Below are 17,059 nucleotides of genomic sequence, written 5' to 3'. Positions count from 1 at the left end.
GCCCATGAACTGAATTGTACCATGTTAATTACTATATAATACTGTATGTTATCACTACCATGACTACTATAGGTGACTAGTTAGAATGTATGGAAAAGAGTGTAACCTGAGCATGACATAAATGGTATGGAATAAGGGGTGGATAGATGTCCTGGTTTCAGTTAGAACAGAATTAATTTTCCTCCTAGTAGCTGGTGGAATGCTGTGTTTTGGCTTAGGATGAGAAGAGTGCTGATAACACCCCGATGTTTTAATTGTTGCAGAGCAGTGCTTATACCAAGCCAAGGACATCTCAGCCTTTCGCTCTGTCCTGCCAACGGGCAGGCTGGGGGTGCAGTAAGAGCTGGGAGGGGACAGACCCAGGACAGGTGACCCAAACTAGCCAAAGAGGTATTCCATACCAACTGACGTCATGCTAAACAATATATAGGGGTGGCTAGCCGGGGGGAGGGGGCCAGACTGCTCGGGCTTAGGCTGGGCATCGGTCAGCGGGTCGTGAGCAATTGCATTGTGCATCATTTGTTTGTACATATTATTATTACTTTCCTATTATCACCATTGTACTATTATTATTATTATTATTGTTATTATTATTTTGTTATTATTATTTTCCTGTCTTATTAAACTGTCTTTATCTCAACTCACAGGCTTCACTTTCCATTTCTCTCCCCCGTCCCAGAGAGGGAGGGGGGAGGGTGAGCGAACGGCTGCGTGGTATTTAGCTGCCGGCCGGGTTAAACCACGACACTGCTCCATGAGCTTTCCCAACACCGAGGGCAGACTGACAGGCCTGTAGTTTCCTGGATTGTCCCTCCAGCCCTTCTTGTAGATGAGTGTCACATTTTCTAGCTGCAAGTCAACTGAGATCTACCCTGACAACCAGGACTGCTGATAAGTGATGGAAATTTGCTCAATGAACACTTTCACCAGCTCCCTCAGCACCCTCAGGTGGATCCCACCTGGCCCCATAGACTAGCGTACATCTAAACAGAGTAGCAGATCACTAACCACTTCCTCACGGATTATGAGGGCTTCATTCTACTCTGTGCCCCTGTCTACCAGGTCAGGGGGCTGAGTACATGGAGAACTACTGGCCTTGCTGCTAAGGACTGAGCCAAAGAAGGCATTAACTACTTCAGCCTTTTTCTTCTCTCTTGTCACTATGTTAACCCAATCCTCTCCTCCTCCCCCACCCCCCACCTCCCAGTCCAATAAAGGATTTTGATTCTTTAATCTTTTCTTCGGTAATGGTTGGAGATTCTTCAACAGCCCAGTATAGGAGATCCGGTTCTAGAGTATCTAAGGAACCCAAAGGTATACAAGTCCATAGCACTTAAGGAGATGCATCCATAAATCCTGAGGGAACCGGCAGATGGAGTTGCTAAGCCACTGTCCATCATATCTGAGAAGTCATGGCAGTCCAGTGAAGTACATGCTGACTGAAGATGGAAGACAATACCAAGACCTGGGGATCTACAGGCCTTTCAGTCTCACCTCTTTGCCTGGCAAGGTCATGCATTAGATACTCCTGGAAACTATACTAAGGCACACAATGTGCCATCCAACGTGGCTTCAAAAGGGCAGATCGTACCCGACAAATCTGGTGTCCTTCTACCTTGGGGTTACAACATTGGTGGATAGAGGAAGAGCAACTGACATCATCCACCTGGATTTGTGCAAAGCATTTGATGCTGTCCCCCATGGTACCCCCTCAGTACAACAAGGACATTGAGGCCTTGGAATGTATCCAGAGAAGGGCTATGAAGCTGGTGAAGGGCCTGGAATGCAAATCCTGTGAGGTAATGGGGATGTTTAGTCTGGAGAAGAGGAGGCTTGGGGGAAATCTTATTGTTTTCTATAACTCCCTGAAAGGAAGTTGTAGGGAGATGGGGGTCGGACTCTTCTCACAGGTAACTAGTGATAGGACGAGAGGGAATTGCCTCAACAACACCAAGACCCAGGGAACTGCAGGCCTTTCATTCTCACCTCTGTGCCTGGCAAGATCATGTAGTAGATACTATGCTAAGGCACACAGAAAACAAGGAGATGACTGGTGACATCCAACATGGATTCACTACAGGCAGATTGGTCCTGACAAATCTGGTGGCTTTCTTCTATAGGGTTGCAACATTGGAGTACAGAAGGAGAATAACTGAGCAACATGAGAGGTGGGCCAGTGTGAACCTTGTGCAGTTCAACAATACTAAGTGCAAGGTATTGTATCTGGTCTGGGGCAATCCTAAGTACAATGATACAGGCTGGGTGGAGAATAGATTGAAAGTAGCCCTGATGAGAAGGACCTGGTGGTGTTGGATTATGAGAACCTTGGTATGAGCTCGCAATGTGCACTTGCAGCCCAGAAAACCAACTGTATTTTGGGCTGCATCAAAAGAAGCATAGCCAGTAAGTCAAGGGAGGGGATTCTCCTCCTTTGCTCTGCTCTTGTGAGACCCCACCTGGAGCAGTGTGTTTACCTCTGGGGCCCCCAGTACAAGAAAGACACAGAAGTATTAGAACAAGTCCAGAGGAGGTCCATATAGATGATCAAGGGGCTAGAGCACCTCTCCTGTGAAGACAGGCTGAGAGAGCTGGGGTTGTTCAACCTGCAGAAAGATTGCATCCAGCTTGGACAAGGTTTTGAGCAACCTGGTTTAGTGATAGGTGTCTCTGCCCATGGTAAAGGTGTTGGAATGAAATGATCTTTAAAGTCCCTTCCAACCCAAACCATTCTATAATTATTTGGTGCTATGGTTCTATGATTTTATGATTCTCCTTACTCCTATTTTTCTTGTTTAAGTATATATTAAAACAAACTTCATTGTCTTTAACATCAGTAGCCAGATTGAGCTCTGGTTGGGCTTTAGCCCATCTCATTTAGTTTCTGTACAGCCTCACTGTCACGTTAAGGGGTGTAGCCAATTTATTGTTATGGGTCCAGTCGAATTCAGGGTACTGAACTTTCATGGTCACAGATTCACCAATAACACATTAACCAACATGGGTCTGATCAGATTCAGAGCACTGAACTACCACAGACATGGATTCACCAAAAACATGTAACCACCCTTAATCTAGTCATGTTTAATGAGAACTATCATGGCTAGGAACAATGCAGTTAAGTGCAATTTGTTACAGCAACATGTGAAGAACTGGTTGGTGACCTACTACGGCACTTAGATGTGCACAAGTCGATGGGGCCGGATGGGATCCACCCAAGGGTACTGAGGGAACTGGCAGAGGAGCTGGCCAAGCCACTGTCCATCATTTATCAACAGTCCTGGCTATCGGGGGAGGTCCCAATCGACTGGCGGCTAGCAAACGTGACGCCCATCTACAAGAAGGGCCGGAGGGCTGACCCAGGAAACTACAGGCCTGTCAGTTTGACCTCAGTGCCAGGAAAGCTCATGGAGCAGATCCTCCTGAGAGTCATCATGCAGCACTTGAAGGGGAAGCAGGCGATCAGGCCCAGTCAGCATGGCTTTATGAAAGGCAGGTCATGCCTGACGAACCTGATCTCCTTCTATGACAAAGTGACGCGCTGGGTGGATGAGGGAAAGGCTGTGGATGTGGTCTACCTTGACTTCAGCAAGGCTTTTGACACCGTCTCCCACAGCATTCTCCTCAAGAAACTGGCTGCTCTTGGCTTGGACTGGCGCACGCTTCGTTGGGTTAGAAACTGGCTGGATAGCCGGGCCCAAAGAGTCGTGGTGAATGGAGCCAAGTCCAGTTGGAGGCCAGTCACTAGTGGCGTCCCCCAGGGCTCGGTGCTGGGGCCGGTCCTCTTTAATATCTTCATCGACGATCTGGACGAGGGCATCGAGTGCACCCTCAGTAAGTTCGCAGATGACACCAAGTTAGGTGCGTGTGTCGATCTGCTTGAGGGTAGGAAAGCTCTGCAGGAGGATCTGGATAGGCTGGACCGATGGGCTGAGGTCAACTGCATGAAGTTCAACAAGGCCAAGTGCCGGGTCCTGCACCTGGGGCGCAATAACCCCAAGAAGAGCTACAGGCTGGGAGATGAGTGGTTGGAGAGCTGCCAGGCAGAGAAGGACCTGGGAGTGATGGTGGACAGTCGGCTGAATATGAGCCAGCAGTGTGCTCAGGTGGCCAAGAAGGCCAACGGCATCCTGGCTTGTATCAGGAACAGTGTGACCAGCAGGGCTAGGGAGGTGATCGTCCCCCTGTACTCAGCTCTGGTGAGGCCGCACCTCGAGTACTGTGTTCAGTTTTGGGCCCCTCGCTACAAGAAGGACATCGAGGTGCTTGAGCGGGTGCAGAGAAGGGCGACGAAGCTGGTGAGGGGCCTGGAGAACAAGTCCTACGAGGAGCGGCTGAGGGAGCTGGGTTTGTTCAGCCTGGAGAAGAGGAGGCTCAGGGGCGACCTTATCGCTCTTTTTAGGTACCTCAAGGGAGGCTGTAGCGAGGTGGGGGTTGGCCTGTTCTCCCACGTGCCTGGTGACAGGACGAGGGGGAATGGGCTTAAGTTGAGCCAGGGGAGTTTTAGGCTAGATGTTAGGAAGAACTTCTTCACTGAAAGGGTTGCGAGGCACTGGAACAGGCTGCCCAGGGAAGTGGTGGAGTCACCATCCTTGGAAGTCTTCAAAAGACGTTTAGATGTAGAGCTTAGGGATATGGTTTAGTGGAGGGCTGTTAGCGTTAGGTTGGAGGTTGGACTCGATGACCTTGAGGTCTCTTCCAACCTAGAAAATTCTGTGATTCTGTGATTCTGTGATTCTGTACACAGGTGTTGTGGTTTAACCCGGTCAGCAGCTAAACACCACACAGCCATTCTCACACCTTCCCCTTTCCTTCTCTGGGATGGGGGAGAGAAACGGGAAAGTGAAGCCTGTGAGTTGAGTTAAAGACAGTTTATCAAGACAGGTAAACAACAACAACAACAACAACAACAACAACGTATACAAAACAAGTGATGCACAATGCTCTTGCTCACCACCCGCTGACTGATGCCCAGCCTAGCACCAAGCCATCTAGCCCTCCTCCCCCTGACTAGCCACCCCTATATATTGTTCAGCATGACGTCAGATTGTATGGAATACCCCTTTGGCTAATTTGCATCAGCTGTTCTGGGTCTGTCCCCTCCCAGCTCCTGCTGCACCCCCAGCCTGCCTGTTGGCAGGACCAAGTGAGAAGCTGAAATGTCCTTGGCTTGGTGTAAACACTGCTCTGAAACAATTAAAACATCGGGGTGTTATCAGCACTCTTCTCATCCTAAGCCAAAACATAGCATTCTATCATAATTTACTGTCTGCAAAAGTGAGCTAGCATGCATGAAATACACAGGAGCACAGCCTGGAAATTAACACTTTAAAAGGTACAAAGACTCTAGAGATTTCTAAGTTTCTGCAGAGACACACAGTAAAACCAAGTGTTCAAATCTCACCCAAAGGCATCCCAGTGGGAGGGGGAAGGGAGTCTCAGCCCATCACCTGATCTCAGAAGTCAGGAGGTTCTCGTGATGGTATATTCCCTCATGTAGGTATCTCCCCTGAGAATGGTATATTCCTTAATCTCCTCTCTCTCTTAGGCCAATTTGTATTATTTTCTATCATTTAGGTGGAGCTTGAGTGACTCTTGTCAAGCATATCTTAGTTATGATTGGTGAAAAATTTTCCCCTCCCCATTTAAAGGTATAGGCTCTGAGAAATTCAGAGCGCATGCTCAGTAAGGGGTGGTTGCAACTTGGAGGTGGGTAGTTTGTGGGATGGAGGTGTGTTTTGGTACTATAATGATATTATAATGAGCAAAAGTACACTAGAGTACAACTTTTTGTCAAAAACATGACAGGTTTTTGGCTCAGGGTAGCAAAAGTGCAGCTTATTGGTCTCAGTGTGCACAAGAACAACTGAGTCCCCCTCTTGTCACAGAGCCTAGCCGCTGTGTCTCCACTCTGCTCTACACTCCATACTGTTCCTTAGAATCAGCACACCAGGTTCCCCCAGTGCAATAGCATCTAAGGTTGGAAGCCTGGAGAATGCTCAGGTAATGCAATTACACGCGACTCTGAAAGACTCTTCAATGCTGTACATTGTCCTTAAAATGTGAATATTATTTTTATGTTCTGTGTTTAGGCAATCACACCACATTCACTGCATCTTTATAGTCTTCCCGACTTTGACATAGCCCTCCTGTTGCACAATGTCTTCCAGCTCCTCCTGTTTTTTGCCTGAGTGCATTGATGTAGTCACACTGCAGTTGGGCTAGAGATCTTTCCACCCTTTTGGAGGCAGAAGCCCTAATTCATGCCTGACAGTTCCCGGGCACTTTTGTGATTTCTGAATTGTCAATGTCCCTTGTGCCTTTGCTGCTGCATGGCTCTCCATCGATGGCAGAAAGATGTACCTTGCTAGCATACCATCCCATAAACATTGTTATAACACCCCCAGGCTTTCTCGGTCATGATCCCTTAATCAGTTGTCCCAGGGCCTTGAAGTCTCTTTTGATTGCCCTCAGACTTCTTCTTGGAGCTTCATCGCTGCCTGCCTGAAAAATCAGTAATTGTTAATAGTCAGAGGGCTGAACCAGGGCAGGGAGCTTTCTCTTCACACTTGTAATTAGGACCTCATGGATGTAGCAGACTTCCCTGAGAAGTGGGTCTGGTCTGTATATTGGTCCTGCAGTTCCCTTTAGAAGGGAGTCTCACATGACATGCCGGGTCCTGCACCTGGGACGGGGAAACCCTGGCTGCATGTACAGACTGGGCGATGAGACGCTGGAGAGCAGCCTAGAAGAGAGGGATCTGGGGGTCGTGGTAGACAGCAAGTTGAATATGAGCCAGCAATGTGCCCTGGCAGCCAGGAGGGCCAATCGTGTCCTGGGGTGCATCAAGCACGGCATCGCTAGTAGGTCAAGGGAGGTGATTGTCCCGCTCTACTCTGCGCTGGTGCGGCCTCACCTCGAGTACTGTGTGCAGTTCTGGGCACCACAGTATAAAAAGGACATGAAACTGTTGGAAAGTGTCCAGAGGAGGGCTACAAAGATGGTGAAAGGCCTGGAGGGGAAGACGTACGAGGAACGGCTGAGGTCACTGGGCCTGTTCAGCCTAGAGAAGAGGAGGCTGAGGGGAGACCTCATCACAGTCTACAACTTCCTCGTAAGGGGGTGTCGAGAGGCAGGAGACCTTTTCTCCATTAACACTAGTGACAGGACCCGCGGGAACAGGGTTAAGCTGAGGCAGGGGAAATTTAGGCTGGACGTCAGGAGGGGGTTCCTCACAGAGAGGGTGGTTGCACACTGGAACAGGCTCCCCAGGGAAGTGGTCACTGCACCGAGCCTGTCTGAATTTAAGAAGAGATTGGACTGTGCACTTAGGCACATGGTCTGAACTTTTGGGTAGACCTGTGCGGTGTCAAGAGTTGGACTTGATGATCCTTAAGGGTCCCTTCCAACTCAGGATATTCTATGATTCTATGATTCTATGATTCTATGACAACAACCTATCTTTTTTTTTTTTTTTTTCTTGGTGGGAGCCGATTTAATGCAGGGTGCAGCTTGATATGACCTTAGTGTCACCTCCAAGCCAGATGTACCATGTTCCTCAGTATTGTCCAGATCAACCTGCAAAGCTTCATACCTATTGTGCACAGGCACCTGGAAAGGTGGGGAAGTCCCTGAGGGGTACCAACCTGCCACACCATGCAGGGACTTGTTGCCACTGGCCCTTATCCTCTATCTAGTTCAGTGCTTTCAGCCAGGTGGAGAGATGATACAATCCTCCAACGTGTGTTTTCCTTCTGCCTGCTGGGCCTGTCTCGGGGAAGGTAGGGAGTGGCTCCAGTAGTCTGTCTCTCTCTTGGACTCCCTGGTCCTTTTCAGCCTCTTCACCCATTCCCTGAGTTCTGTCACTAGGTGGAGGAGTGCCTCTACCTGGACGTCCCTCCCACAGATTTGCTTGCTCGTGCTGTCCTGAGCTGGTGTGAGAGTTGGGCATACCTTGCAGCCTGACACCTGGGTGGCAGTGTGTTCCCCCCAGAGCACCGCCTGGGAGGCTGCATTACTTTTGGGGGGTGTCAAGCTCTGAGCTCCTCGCTACAAGAAGGACATCAAGGTGCTTGAGCGGGTGCAGAGGAGGGCGACAAAGCTGGCGAGGGGCCTGGAGAACAAGTCCTATGAGGAGCGGCTGAGGGAGCTGGGCTTGTTCAGCCTAGAGAAAAGATATACCTGTCTTGGGACTGGTATATCTTAATATCTATCAGTGACGTAGACAGTGGGATTGAGCACACTCTCAGTAAGTTTGCAGATGACACCAAGCTGAGTAGTGCAGCTGATACATCAGAAGGAAGGGATGCCATCGAAAGGGATCCAGACAAACTGGAGAAGAGGGTCTGTGCAAACCTAATGAGGTTCAACAAGTCCAAGTGATTCTGTGAAGTGCAAGGTGCTGCACCTGGGTCAGGGCAATCCAAGACATGAGGACAGACTGGGACCAGAACACATTGAGAGCAGCCCTGCAGAGAAGGACTTGGGGGTTCTGGTGGATGAAAAGCTCAGCATGAGCCAGCAGTGTGTGCTTGCAGCCCAGTAGGCAAATTGCATCTTGGCCTACATCAACAGAGGAGTAGCTTGCAAGTTAAGGGAGGTGATTGTCACCCTCTGCCCTGCCCTTGTAAGGCTCCACTTGCAGTACTTCATCTAGGTCTGGGGCCCCCAGCACAAGAAAGATTTGGATCTCTTACAGAGGGTGAACAGGAGGGTTGTGAAGATGATCAGAGGGCTGGAGCATCTCTTCAGCCTGTAGAATAGAAGGCTCTTGGGAGACCTTGTTGCAGCCTTTCAGGACTTCAAGGAGACATATTAAAAAATAAAATAAAAAAAGAGAAAGAGCGAGAGAGCAATTTTTACATGAGCAGATAGATATAGGACAAGGGGGAATGGTTTTAAACTAAAAAAAAAAAAAGGGAGATTTAGTTTAGATGTTTGGAGGGAATTAGATTTAGAAGATAAGACATTGGAAGAGGTTGCCCAGTGAAGCTATGGGTACGTCATCCCTGGAAAAGTTCAAGTCATGCTTGGATGGGGCTTTGTGGGAGGTGTCCTTATGCATGTCAGGGCAGGTGGATGCAGGTAAACTGTTTTTCACTTAATTCTGTTACCTGTAATGGAAGCTGTGTCCATTATTTGGCTTTGAAGATTCTACAGGTTTTTGCCACAGAAATGACAGATCACAAAAAGTTTGATGTTGGCATGTACATCTGGACGTCATCTGATCAAAACCCACTGCTTAAGCAGGTGCACCTAAAGCAGATTGCCAAGGACCACATCTTCATAAAAGGATGGTTCAGGGTCAAGTTGGATGGGACCCTGGACAACCTGATCTAGTGGGTGTCATCTCTGCCCTTGGTGCAGGATTTGTAAACAGGTGATCTTTAAGATCTCTTCCAACCAAAGCCATTCTCTGATGCAATGCTTCTATGTTTCTCTGAGCTGTAACCTCACATCTGCTTTGCCACCCATAGCACACCAAAATATACCACAGGCTGCAGCTGTCATTAATCTAATTTCTTTTTTTTTTTTTTTTTTTCCTGCTTGCAAAAGACTTTCTAATCACAGAATCACAGAATTTCTAGGTTGGAAGAGACCTCAAGATCATCGAGTCCAACCTCTGACCTAAGACTAGGAAGTCCTCCACTAAACCATATCCCTGAGCTCTACATCTAAACATCTTTTAAAGACTTCCAGGGATGGTGACTCCACCACTTCCCTGGGCAGCCTGTTCCAGTGTCTAACAACCCTTTCAGTAAAGAAGTTCTTCCTAACATCTAACCTAAAACTCCCCTGGCTCAACTTAAGCCCATTCCCCCTCGTCCTGTCACCAGGCACGTGGGAGAACAGGCCAACCCCCACCTCGCTACAGCCTCCCTTGAGGTACCTGTAGAGAGCAATAAGGTCACCCCTGAGCCTCCTCTTCTCCAGGCTGAACAAACCCAGCTCCCTCAGCCGCTCCTCGTAGGACTTGTTCTCCAGGCCCCTCACCAGCTTCGTCGCCCTTCTCTGCACCCGCTCAAAAACCTCGATGTCCTTCTTGTAGCAAGGGGCCCAAAACTGAACACAGTACTCGAGGTGCGGCCTCACCAGAGCTGAGTACAGGGGGACGATCACCTCCCTAGCCCTGCTGGCCACACTGTTTCTGATACAAGCCAGGATGCCGTTGGCCTTCTTGGCCACCTGAGCACACTGCTGGCTCATATTCAGCCGACTGTCCACCATCACTCCCAGGTCCTTCTCTGCCTGGCAGCTTTCGAACCACTCATCTCCCAGCCTGTAGCTCTTCTTGGGGTTATTGCGCCCCAGGTGGAGGACCCGGCACTTGGCCTTGTTGAACTTCATGCAGTTGACCTCAGCCCATTGGTGCAGCCTATCCAGATCCTCCTGCAGAGCTTTCCTACCCTCGAGCAGATTGACACACGCACCTAACTTGGTGTCATCTGCAAACTTACTGAGGGTGCACTCAATGCCCTCATCCAGATCATTGATGAAGGTATTAAAGAGGACCGGCCCCAGCACCGAGCCCTGGGGGACGCCACTAGTGACTGGCCTCCAGCTGGACTTGACTCCATTTACCACGACTCTTTAGGCCCGGCTATCCAGCCAGTTTGTAACCCAATGAAGCCTGCGCCAGTGCAAGTCAAGAGCAGCCAGTTTCTTGAGGAGAATGCTGTGGGAGACGGTGTCAAATGCCTTGCTGAAGTCAAGGTAGACCACATCCACAGCCTTTCCCTTGTCCACCCAGCACGTCACTTTGTCATAGAAGGAGATCAGGTTCGTCAAGCAGGATCTGCATTTCATAAACCCATGCTGACTGGGCCTGATTGCCTGCTTCCCCTGCAAGTGCCGCATGATGACTCTCAGGAGGATCTGCTCCATGAGCTTCCCTGGTACTGAGGTCAAACTGACAGGCCTGTAGTTTCCCGGGTCTGCCCTCCGGCCCTTCTTGTAGATGGGCGTCACATTTGCTAGCCGCCAGTCAACTGGGACCTCCCCCGATAGCCAGGACTGTTGATAAATGATGGTAAGCGGCTTGGCCAGCTCCTCTGCCAGTTCTCTCAGTACCCTTGGGTGGATCCCATCCGGCCCCATCAATTTGTGAACATCCAAGTGCCGTAGCAGGTCACCAACCATTTCCTCATTGATTATGAGGGCCACATTCTGCTCCCCATCCCCTTCCACCAGCTCAGGGTACTGGGTATCCAGAGAACAACCGGTATTACCGCTAAAGACTGAGGCAAGGAAGGCATTGAGCACCTCCGCCTTTTCCTCATCTGTTGTAACTAAGTTTCCCCCCACATCCAGTAAAGGCTGGAGATTCTCCTTAGTCCTCCTTTTTGTGTTGATGTATTTATAGAAACGTTTTTTGTTATCTTTAACGGCAGTAGCCAGATTGAGCTCCAGATGAGCTTTGGCCTTCCTAATTTTGTCCCTGCACAGCCTCGCTACATCCTTATAGTCCTCCCTAGTGGCCTGCCCACTTTTCCAAAGATTATAAACCCTCTTTTTTCTCCTAAGATCAAGCCACAAATCTCTGTTCAGCCAGGCTGGTCTTCTTCCCCGCTGGCTCATCTTTGGGCACATGGGTACAGACCGCTCCTGCGCCTTTAAGATTTCCCTCTTGAAGAGCGCCCAGCCTTCCTGGACTCCTCTGCCCTTCAGAACCACCTCCCAAGGGACTCCACCAACTAGTGTCCTGAGCAGCCCAAAGTCAGCCCTCCGAAAGTCCAATACAGCGGTTTTACTGGTCCCCTTCCTGGCCTCGCCAGAAATAGTGAACTCCACCATTTCGTGGTCACTCTGCCCAAGACAGCTCCCGACAATCACATCCTCCACCAGTCCTTCTCTGTTTGTGAACAGAAGGTCTAGCGGGGCACCACCCCTGGTAGGTTCACTAACCAGCTGCGTCAGGAAGCTATCTTCCACGCTCTCCAGAAACCTCCTAGACTGCTTTCTCTGGGCTGTGTTGTGCTTCCAGGATATGTCAGGAAAGTTGAAGTCCCCCACGAGTACAAGCGCTGAAGATTTCGCAACTTCTGTCAGCTGCCTGTAGAACTCCTCATCCGTCTCCTCATCCTGGTTCGGCGGTCTATAGCAGACCCTGACCAGGACACTAGTCTTGTTGTCCCTGCCGATCCTAACCCAAAGGGACTCGACCTTGCCATTCCCAGCCTCAAGTTCTACAACCTCGAAAGACTCTCTAATATAGAGAGCCACACCACCACCCCTTCTGTGCTGCCTGTCCCTTCTGAAGAGCTTATAGCCAGGCATTGCAGCACTCCAGTCATGAGACTGGTCCCACCACATCTCCGTGATGGCAACCAAGTCGTAGCCTGCCTGCTGCATGATGGCTTCCAGCTCCTCCTGTTTGTTACCCATACTGCGTGCATTGGTGTAGATGCACTTCAGCTGGGCCTTTACCTTATCCTCCGGCCTTGCCATTGCTCCCCCTGGCACAGCCCCAACAATCCTTGCTTCAGCCCCATCCCCCTTCTTACCTAGTTTAAAGCCCTCTCAATGAGCCCTGCCAGCTCCTGGCCCAGGATCCTTTTTCCCCTAAAAGATAGGGACCCGTCTGCGGCCATCAGGCCAGGTGCTGAGTAAAGTGCCCCATAGTTGAAAAACCCAAGATTTCTGCGTTGGCACCAGCCCCGGAGCCACATGTTTAACAGGTGGGCTTTCCGTGTCCTCTCTGTACCCCTCCATGCCACCGTAGGGACGGATGAAAACACCACCTGCACTCCCGCTCCATCCACTAACCGTCCCAGCCCCCTAAAGTCTCTTTTGATAGCCTTCAGGCTTCTCTCTTCAATACTGTCACTGCCCGCCTGGACTATCAAACCAGCTTTTCTTGACACTGGTTCATGTTTATGAGATTTTAAACATAAAGATTAAATGAGATTTAATCTTAATCTAGTACTTCCCAGCATCATCCTTACAAACACCTTCAGTTCCTTGCTTGCTATTGCTTCCTTGCTTCCAATGTGTGTCTTCACTTCTTAAACCCTGACTTTAAATTTAACTTTCAAAAAAATGACCAGTAACCAGGCTTGGTTTTCAATTTTATGAGAATGGTGTCATTTTGAATGTTCTGTGAGGTAGATGATTTCTGCTCACTTTCCCATGACTATCTGCCAAGAGCTAGGGGTGATCAAAAGGATTCTCAGCATCCTGACATCTGACTGTGTGAAGTGCCTCTTGGGCTAATGATAGACTTGCCAGGAGAGGGTGTCCTAGCAGGAGGAATTCCCAACACAGAGGAAGGGAAAGACATTCTCCTTCTGCCACAAGCTCTTCTGAAAACTGTGCAAGGGAGAATTTGTACAGGTATTGTAAATTGTCAGTGTTCTTGCGGATATATTCTTTGTCTCTTGATGAGAGAAAAGGATTAAATGCATGAATCTAGAAATGGCAGGAAGGACAAAGCTTGAGAGCAAACTCATTGACGTGGAAAGTTTGGCTATCTTGATTTTCATGTGTGAATTCTGTCCTTGTACACTAAAAGAGTAAGGTTATTTACACTTTGCAAATTCCCCTGAACATTGTTTGGACTTGTGGTGGTTTTATGTGGGTAGGCAGCTGTGTTCCACCACAGACACTCTCTCACTCCCCCTTCTCAAAGAGGAAGGGGTATAAAATACGACACAAAGGGCTCAAGATTTGAGATAAAGATGATTTAATTAAAGGGAAAAGGGAGAAAGAAAAAAAAAAAAAAGCCAAAGACCTCACGGGAGCACAGAGAGAGAACAGCAGTTACTCTCTACTTCCCACCAATGAGCAATGTTCAACCACATCCTGGGAAGTAAGGCAGCAAGGCCTCAATACACATAGTGGTTTTTTTGGGAGGATAGATGCTTACACAGTGACAGCCCCCCGCTGCTTCCCCTTTCCCACCTTTTATTGCTGAGTGCGACATCATATGGCATGGAATATCCCCTAGGTTGGTTTAGGTCAGCTGCCCTAATGATGTCCCCTCCCCATCACTAGACTGATGATCTCTTGAGGTCCTTTCCAACCCCTACAACTCTGTGATTCTGTGATTCTGATAATGGCTTTGCATTTGAAACAGAAAAAAAAATATTATATAATATATATAATAATATAATAATAATAATTTTAATATATAAACTATATTAAAAATATGATCAGAGCCGTCTGGCACTCCTATGATATCCTTCCAGTGTGTCTTCAGTACCTCCAATGGGGCGCAACAGGCTGGGAAGGGTAGCTGAAAGAATTGGGACAAGTGAAAATCCAAATAATTTCCCTAGGAGACTGCTTCACAGTGCCTTTCCTGTCAACATTTGCACTTGGGTCTGCATTGTGCTTGTCAGGGCTGTGAGTCAAGGGTCATGATCTGGGGGTGTGCACTTGCTGCAGACAATAAGAAATTATCTTTTGTGCTGAACATAAGCAGGCACTTCAAAGGAAAAATAGCTGCCCTCAGGGAAAGAACCTCAAGGCAACAAACAAGCATTACATTTATTGAGGTCTGGGATCTCTAGTAAGAGTGCTTCCTGCATTAGAAAACATCAGTTAACTAGCTGCAAGGGATTACCAGAAGATTATTGCTATATGGGAACCTAACAATCTGGGCAGTAATGGCTCTGAATCCCCCTTGATGAGCAGATTATCAGTAAGAAGAAGACAGAACAACATCAGAGCACTCAGCATCACAGGAAAAATCACTCTTTCTTACTTCATTTCATATTTTTTTCCCAGCACAAGACTACATCCCAAAACAAGGAGGGTAGGACTGTGTTTCACACAGCCTCTCAAGAAACATGAGTAACAAATCAGGCAAGAGACCTTCAGGAAGCAGAGCATACTTGCAAATGACATAGAAGGATCTGCCATGACAGGTGACCATCTGGAAACAGAATTCAGAAGTATTTTTAGGAAGGTTTGGTTCAGTTCATTAGAATGCTCCCCCACTCTAGAACAGTAGACCACTTTTGCACAAATATATATCACAAATATTTCAGTGATCTGACATCCAGGTCTTCCTACAGAAGTGGATCAGAGACTGCTTAGGAAGTAGTGGTGAAAACATCTTTTATGAATTAGCTTTTAGGTTTTAATTTGGTGGCAAAAACTGTGGGGATAAATACAACGTAGTCAGAACCAAGGCTCTGGATTTCAGCCATGCATTAGCTGAACATTCTCAATTCATCTCTTCACTTCTTATCATCATCAAACCCCTGAGCTATTTGTAGAGGCTCAGTGTCAACCATTGTTGCAGGGGGACCTGTTGAGAAGAAAGGAAAGAGCTTCGTTTCCTGGCTGCAGTCATTATGAAAGGAAAAAGTGTACAAAGTATTTTTCTGGTGGACATTGTAAAATAACAGCTTCTTGGCTGAGATATCCAGGAAGATCCCAATCTTTCGTGGTCTACCACTCACAGTCAAACGGGTCCAAGGATCCGTGTAAGCCCAATAGTCTTGCCCATCTGCCACCCCTATGGCCCAGAAGCCATTATGAGGAGAAAGAACCAAAGTCCCTTTGTGTGTCACAGTCTCCTGGGCAACACCCAAGGTCCAGTTTCTCCTCTTTCCAACATCCACTTTCCCAGTAGACTCTCCCAGATGCATAAGCTTCCTTTGCCAACACAAAAGTGTGGGAATCAAATCTCTCCTTCTTGCTGGGCACCCTTCTGATTGCACCAGCGTCAATCACACTCTTCCCGTCTTTCGACACTTGCAGCCTCGGATGAGCCATGTCAGCATCAAGGGTGACTTCAACTGCAATAGTCAAGTAATTTGTTAAGTAAGAAAGGGCAAAAAGATCACTGCTTTGAAGCTTTCTCTTGGTAGACCTTTTGCATTTTGTTATTCCGCTACCATGTCTTGATCTCCACTCTGATAGGCCCTAGGAAGTTGCTTTGACCAGGACCCCCCTCCACCTTCTGCCATCCCAGATCTCCTATGTCTCATCTATGGAACACTGAGAGAGAGGCCAATATTCAGCAAATGTAACACTCACAGAGACACTTCCCTGAAAATGTCATGTAGCTTCAAAGAGGAATTTAAGGAGATCATAAGCCTTTGCCTTAATCACTGAAACTGTATAAAGGTGATGACAGGATAAGAGGCATGCTTACGCACAGAACTTGTCTTTGAGTAGAACTAGGACCACAAAATCCTCCTGTATGAGAATGGGGAGAAATTCTATTGGTCAAGACTGGCACATACACCACGTTAGCACACACTTGGCAGTAGAAAAGCTGGAGCTAAACACCCTGAAATGAGCCTTTCCTTCTTTCAAATTGCAACACAGTTTCTTCTGGAGAAGAAATTATATTACATTCCAGAAGCAGTAAACAATGGCCTTGCAGAGTTTCCAGGACAGCAAATAAATGAGAGATTCGGAAACAAATTTTGCTGTTATGCTTTTAGTTTCAGAACTGTTACCTGAGAAGGGCAAAATTTTTAAAGAACTGCATTGAAGATCCAAGTAGTGGAATTCAGCAAGTTTTGTTCTCATTTCTTACCTTTGTACCACTGTGCATGCAGCAGTTCTGTGAAAAACAAGAAAAGGATGCAAAGGGTGTTTTTTCAGGAGAACAAGTATCCAATGACTTATATAACAGCCTATGCTGTTGGTAGAAGACCATGCTCTTCTACAGTACCATGTCTCTTCTACAGGTCAGAAAGCTAATCAGAAGGCTATTTAACTTTCCATGGTAAAGAAGAAAAAATCAAGCAAGGAAAACAACTGTTTACATACATCAAGCATAGATAATCAGGAAGTCCGCAGTTTCTGTTAGTGGAGCCCTGCAGCACCAAAACGAAAATGTGAAAGACAGCCTACAGGTGGCTAAGGGGCACTGCCTTGGCAAAGCCAAAGCTAAAGAGCACCAGCTGGAACAGTGAGACCAGGGCACAGACAGTTGCCTGGAAGAGCCATCCTCATGATCTCCAAAGACTGTATCACCACACAGAAAGCTTGTGGAGAAGCTGAAAGACTCTTGGACTCTGGGCAGTACAACATCAAGAGCCAACATTGGAAGAACCCCACTATCCTCCAGGATGCTCACTATATCTCAGGGCAATGGCCC

The sequence above is a fragment of the Aythya marila genome (genome assembly GCF_965140915.1).
Source record: "Aythya marila genome assembly, chromosome: 34".
NCBI classification, from domain to species: domain Eukaryota; kingdom Metazoa; phylum Chordata; class Aves; order Anseriformes; family Anatidae; genus Aythya; species Aythya marila.
The sequence above is the reverse complement of the archived record's forward strand: the minus strand, read 5'-3'. Positions refer to the sequence as shown.